Here is a 6,532-nt window from a genome sequence, read left to right as displayed (position 1 = left end):
ATGAAGAAATGTGCTATATGTGTTTTTAAAAGTATATTTATAATTCAGGTAGCATTATAATTCGTGATTCCAGGTACAGCTGAAGAGAAATACACTTTCAAATGCAAGCAAATCTCAGTAAAGAAATGAAAAGTTTGAAAGAGCTTGTTTTAGGCATTTGCTTAGAAATATTTTTATATGTTCTGCAAATTAAGACAAATGTAAAATTAAAAAAGACTTTTTTTACACTGATATTAAGCGAGATGGGTTTGTTTTTGTTGTTTTTATTGTTTAGGGACAAAGGAGCAGACGGGCCAGTTTATTAAGCTCAGGGGTGAGAATGACCACCTTTTTACTGGAGCTAAAAACTCAGCCACCGTGGCTTGGAGGTACAATAACAACATTCTTTGCAGTCGGTTTCTGTCCAGTTTCAAAAACTCCTATCTTTCTAACTTTTATAAATATCCATCCAGTGATTAACATACTTCTTTTGGTTTTCCCTCTTTCTTTTTGCTTGTTTAGGACAATTCTGGAGAAGATGGTCCAACAGGGGAAGGTCAGCCCCTTGCAGGCCAAAAAAAAGTGGGATAATATGAAAAGGAAATATAAAGTATGTTCAGAAGTTCTCATGTCACACACTAATAAAAAATATTTCTAGAAGTCTTATTGGTTTCTCTGTTTAGTCAGCTCTTTTTTTCTTCAACATCCTTCAGCATGACTGGTTTGGCAGTGGGTCATGAAGGGCTGCATGGCCCTCCATGTGCTCGCCAGAGGTAGCCTGACTGCCATTAGGTACCAAGATGAGATCCTCAGACCCCTTGTGAGACCATATGTTGGTGCGGTTGGCCCTGGGTTCCTCCTAATGCAGGACAATGCTAGACCTCATGTGGCTGGAGTGTGTCTGCAGTTTCTGCAAGATGAAGACATTGAAGCTATGGACTGGCCCGCCCGTTCCCCAGACCTGAATCCGATTGAGCACATCTGGGACATCATGTCTCGCTCCATCCACCAACGTCACGTTGCACCACAGACTGTCCAGGAGTTGGTGGATGCTTTAGTCCAGGTCTGGGAGGAGATCCCTCAGGAGACCATCCATCGTCTCATCAGGAGCATGTCCAGGCGTTGTAGGGAGGTCATACAGGCAGGTGGAGGCCACACACAATACTGAGCCTCATTTTGACTTGTTTTAAGGACATTACATCAAAGGTGGATCAGCCTGTAGTGTGTTTTTCGACTTTAATTTCGTGTGTGACTCCAAATCCAGGCCTCCATTGGTTAATAAATTTGATTTACATTGATGATTGTTGTGTGATTTTGTTGTCAGCACATTCAATATCTCATATTCAATGAGAATATTTCATTCATTCAGATCCAGGATGTGTTATTTGAGTATTCCCTTTATTTTTTTGAGCAGTGTATATTACTTTTTGTGCTTTGCTTAGCCTAATAAACTTGGATCCTTAACCTATACCATAAAACATTTCAAAACCAGTACAGGACCTCTGAAACATTAAATCACTCTTTGGCGTGGTTATGGCATGTAGTGGTGGTTATGACCCCACACACAACCAAGCACACAGCTACTCCATGCACAAACTCTGCAAAACACATTAATAAATAAATAACTTTTTAGTATATAATTTATCAAACAAAAAACAAGAAGTAAAACCAAATTCATCTAGAAAAATCCAGTTTTACCAGTCTATGTGCTTTCATGCTTCTTTAAGACTGAAGTGATCCTTCTGCCAAAAAACGTTGTTGTGTGTTATTTTTGTGTGATTTTGTTGTCAGCCCATTCACCTTTGTACAGAACAAAGTATTCAATGAGAATATTTATTTCTTACAGATCTAGGATGTGTTATTTGAGTGTTCCCTTTATTTTTTTTTAGCAGTGTATATATATATATATATATACATTTCTTGATGAAAACGCATGTGTAAGGAAAAGGAATAACAAAATATATATATATTTCTGCTTTTATTTTTAATTTTGTCAGGATCGGTCTTCCATACATAGGTGGCTTTTTCTTTCCTTTTTCACTTTTTAAGTATAAGTCGGAAAAACATAATTTTTTTTTAAACATAAATGGCGTGGCAATAAGTTGTAAAACTTACCTCAGAATAAGAGAAAATCTTCACATTGTTTAGACTGAAGCTGACGGTCCCCTCACACGGCTGATCAGCTGTCAAGCTCCATTTCTAAAAAACTTTAACACTAACTTTGAATGTATAAAAGTTATTGTTAAAAACATATTTGTATAAAATATGTTTTATACCAGATTTTAGCTCTCAGTTATTTTCCGTCTGCAGTCAGACACAAATAAAAGAATATTACACAAAGAAAGGTACAGAAAACATTACAGGACATATATACAGTAACAATCATAAAATTATATACATTACCTAATAAAAGTTCAAACATAAAAAAATAAAGAAATTAAAGTATGGCTGCAAACGCCTATTCCTAAAACCCACCACCCACCCTATTTTCCTCAGAAAATGTGTCTAATGTCATAAAATATGATTTTTGCCCTTATATTGGGAATACTGCTAAATGTTTGTTTAAAAAGTTTTATTTTTTTATGCAAAATGTTTTTAAGTGTTGATTTATTTTTAATTCTGTTGGAAGTTTGTTCCATTATGTTATTGTTTTAAAAAAAAACATGTTGGATGTACATTCCGATGTATGTACTTATTGTTCTTTTTGGCTTTTACATCATATATATGTTATATGTTAGATATAAAGAAAGGGTTTAAATTGAAAATGACTTGACCGATTACTTCTAAACTACAGTTTATGATGTTGGCTTGGTCACTAAAGATCAAAGAAAGTTCAGCATTGGAATAAGATTGTTTAAAAAAGCCTTGGTCATATTTCTGGGCTCTGTAAATTGTATGCAAACACAGTAGAAATGCCTTTAAAGGCTATTATAACTAATAACTGTAAAACATCTGTTGCTTCAGTGAATTATTGTTTTTAAGCAACATAAATTATTTACATTAGCTTGACCCATGTCATCTAGTTTTACAGTGTTAGTCTCTAAAATGTTTCAATAGTGACATTTTAGGTCTAAATATTGGTTTAAACTCCATCCTCCTTTTTAAATACAATCACTTAGGGCTCAAAAAACAAACACAATGGTTTATGGCTTAAATGGTTGAAAATTAGGAATGTTCCATTTTCTCCACAGTCTGGGTCTAATTCTTCTTGTTACTGCACTGGTCACGCCACAGAGTGCTTCAAACTCTTGCAGCAGGAACTGTAGCTCCATCAAACACTAATGTTCTGCACAATAAAAGCAGATCAACTATGCTTCTTATAAATACATCTCTAAAAGAGTAAAAAAGTATTTTACTCTTTCATATGCTTGCTATTAATACTGTATTGAAACCTACTGAAGACACACAGAATGGAGTTTCACAGACCTACTTTAACTTCCTGTGCCTGCTAGCTGTACTGCAGGTCTAATGCAAGCCAATATGCAAACAGGAACAATGAGAGGAAATTTGGTTTTAGCTGTTATTTTTGCTTTTCTCCTTCAAGTGGCTTCAGGTGATTTTTTTATGAGTAAATCTCAAAAGCCCTGTAGTAGGCTTTATTTGCACACACAAACAAATGCATTGGGAATGGTGTACATTCTATTTCAGATACAAATAAGAAAAAGTGATCAGATGTATCACTCCACAGAAAGGGAGAAAGGAGAGGGAATATTAGACAGCAAACTTACAAACACTGACTATTTGAACTAAAATGCTTGAAGAACTTTCCCATAAATCTCTGAAATAATAATTAGTTGTCTAACCACAGCTGCTTTAGACCCGTGTCCCATTAAGCTGACCAACGTCTGGCACATGTCAGCAGGACAATTGGACTGCATTCCACAGTTCCTCTGCATTCCTTGGTTCTGCCTCAGAAACAGTATGTTTGATCAAACCCAACACACAAGTTTTCTATTGGATTAAGGTCCGGGTATTGGGCTGGCCAGCCGATAGCATTAATCTTGTTGGTTTGGAACCAAGATCCTGCTCACAAACTGGTGTTTTTTGGGTCACTGTTTTGCTGAAACACCAATTTCAAAGGCATTTCCTCTTTTTCAACGGCAGCAGTGCCTCCTCAAGTATTTTGATGTGTTCATACTGTAAAGATATCCCCATACCATTATGCCAGAGCCACCATGCTGCGGAGTGTACTGCTGCTTAATTCAGTGTTTGAAGGTTGTCTGACAAACTGCCTGCAGGCCCCAAATACAAAACAAACATCCTTGCTTTCATCAATCTACACAATGTTGCATCATTGCTATTTCGGTTTCAGTCAGTATTTCCTCCCAGGTCTTTCTGGTTTTAGTTTCCAGTTTAAAGCATCTGAGATAATTTTAGCAGACCTGCCTTCCATTTTACTTGCCCTCTCGAGGTTGGAGGGGAGCTCCTGTCTCAAGTGGAGGAGTTCAAGTATCTTGGGGTCTTCTTCACGAGTGAGGGGAGAACGAAGCGGGAGATTGACAGATGGATCGGTGCGGCCGCCGCAGTAATGAGGATGCTGTGCTGGTCCGTTGTGGTCAACAGAAAGCTGGGCCAAAAAGCGAAGTGCTCGATTTAACAATGGGTCTATATTCCTACCCTCACCTGAAACATCCGCTTCGGGTTATTACCAGATACAAGATACAAGCAGCTAAAATAAGAGTCTCCATAGGGTGGCTGGGCAGCCCCTTAGAGAAAGGGTGAGGAGCTTGGAGTAGAGCCGCTGCTCCTCCACATTGAGAGGAGTCAGTTGAGGTGGCTTGGGGATCTGTATCGGATGCCTCCTGGACGCCGCTGAAAAAAGCCTGAAAAAGTTCAATATTTATTCTCACTCATTTCAGAAAAAAAAATTTTTAAAACAAATATGAGAAAAGCAGAAACCACTTAGAGTTTTTGATGCCAGAAGTGAATGCAGTAACACACTGCAGCATGATAAAAAACAAAAACGTTTGGAGCCTCATGACTAACCATATAGGATCTCAAATATGGTATTACTAAGAATGCAGATGTGTAATAAAGTGAAGTTTAATTGATGAAAGCCACTATCAATATTATTGCAATTTTACAGATTTATAATGAAGCATCTACAAAATAAAAGATTTTTTAACAGTATTGCTAGGGCTGACATTTACTTTTTTCAAGAAACAGGAGTTTAGCACTTGAGGCGAGTCACTGAAAAACTCCACAGGGGTCCGAATATTTTGTTCATTTGCAACAAAGAAAAAGGAGAAAATAAGAAGAGATGTGCTCCAGTTCCTGCTGAAAATCTAGAACAGGTCTTAGTTTATACTGAGGGACCACAGCTGGCTAAGCTTAACAATACCTAGTGACCAAAATAACAGAATGTCACCAATGTAAATAACATAAAACAGTATCTGTGGCGTTTGTTCTGAGGCAAGTAAGTTGGCAATGCAGCAGAGAGATGGGCTGCAGGACAGAGACAGAAAGCAGCACTGATAGGGTGGAGAAAGGAATGTGAGGGGATGGGCTGGCGTGGAAGGAGGAATGAGACTCTTGTGCTTTTGACTGTGCAGCAGCATTGAATTACAGCCACAGCTGGACAAAACATCTGAGCTGCTGAGCTGAGTTAGGTCATGCAGGCAGAGAAAGAGACACGCAAATGTTAAATATTTGGAAGTAATAACTCTATCCTCGCCTTTAGAACTTCAGCCGGACTGAAACACTATGAGCATAACATCATTCCCCTTTTCCTCATTATCTACTCACTGTTTATATACAGGTGCTTCTCAAAATATTAGCATATTGTGATAAAGTTCATTATTTTCCATAATGTCATGATGAAAATTTAACATTCATATATTTTAGATTCATTGCACACTAACTGAAATATTTCAGGTCTTATATTGTCTTAATACGGATGATTTTGGCATACAGCTCATGAAAACCCAAAATTCCTATCTCACAAAATTAGCATATCATTAAAAGGGTCTCTAAACGAGCTTTGAACCTAATCATCTGAATCAACGAGTTAACTCTAAACACCTGCAAAAGATTCCTGAGGCCTTTAAAACTCCCAGCCTGGTTCATCACTCAAAACCCCAATCATGGGTAAGACTGCCGACCTGACTGCTGTCCAGAAGGCCACTATTGACACCCTCAAGCAAGAGGGTAAGACACAGAAAGAAATTTCTGAACGAATAGGCTGTTCCCAGAGTGCTGTATCAAGGCACCTCAGTGGGAAGTCTGTGGGAAGGAAAAAGTGTGGCAGAAAACGCTGCACAACGAGAAGAGGTGACCGGACCCTGAGGAAGATTGTGGAGAAGGGCCAATTCCAGACCTTGGGGGACCTGCGGAAGCAGTGGACTGAGTCTGGAGTAGAAATATCCAGAGCCACCGTGCACAGGCGTGTGCAGGAAATGGGCTACAGGTGCCGCATTCCCCAGGTCAAGCCACTTTTGAACCAGAAACAGCGGCAGAAGCGCCTGACCTGGGCTACAGAGAAGCAGCACTGGACTGTTGCTCAGTGGTCCAAAGTACTTTTTTCGGATGAAAGCAAATTCTGCATGTCATTCGG

Source organism: Girardinichthys multiradiatus, chromosome 10, assembly GCF_021462225.1.
Source record: "Girardinichthys multiradiatus isolate DD_20200921_A chromosome 10, DD_fGirMul_XY1, whole genome shotgun sequence".
Lineage (NCBI taxonomy): Eukaryota > Metazoa > Chordata > Actinopteri > Cyprinodontiformes > Goodeidae > Girardinichthys > Girardinichthys multiradiatus.
The sequence above is the reverse complement of the archived record's forward strand: the minus strand, read 5'-3'. Positions refer to the sequence as shown.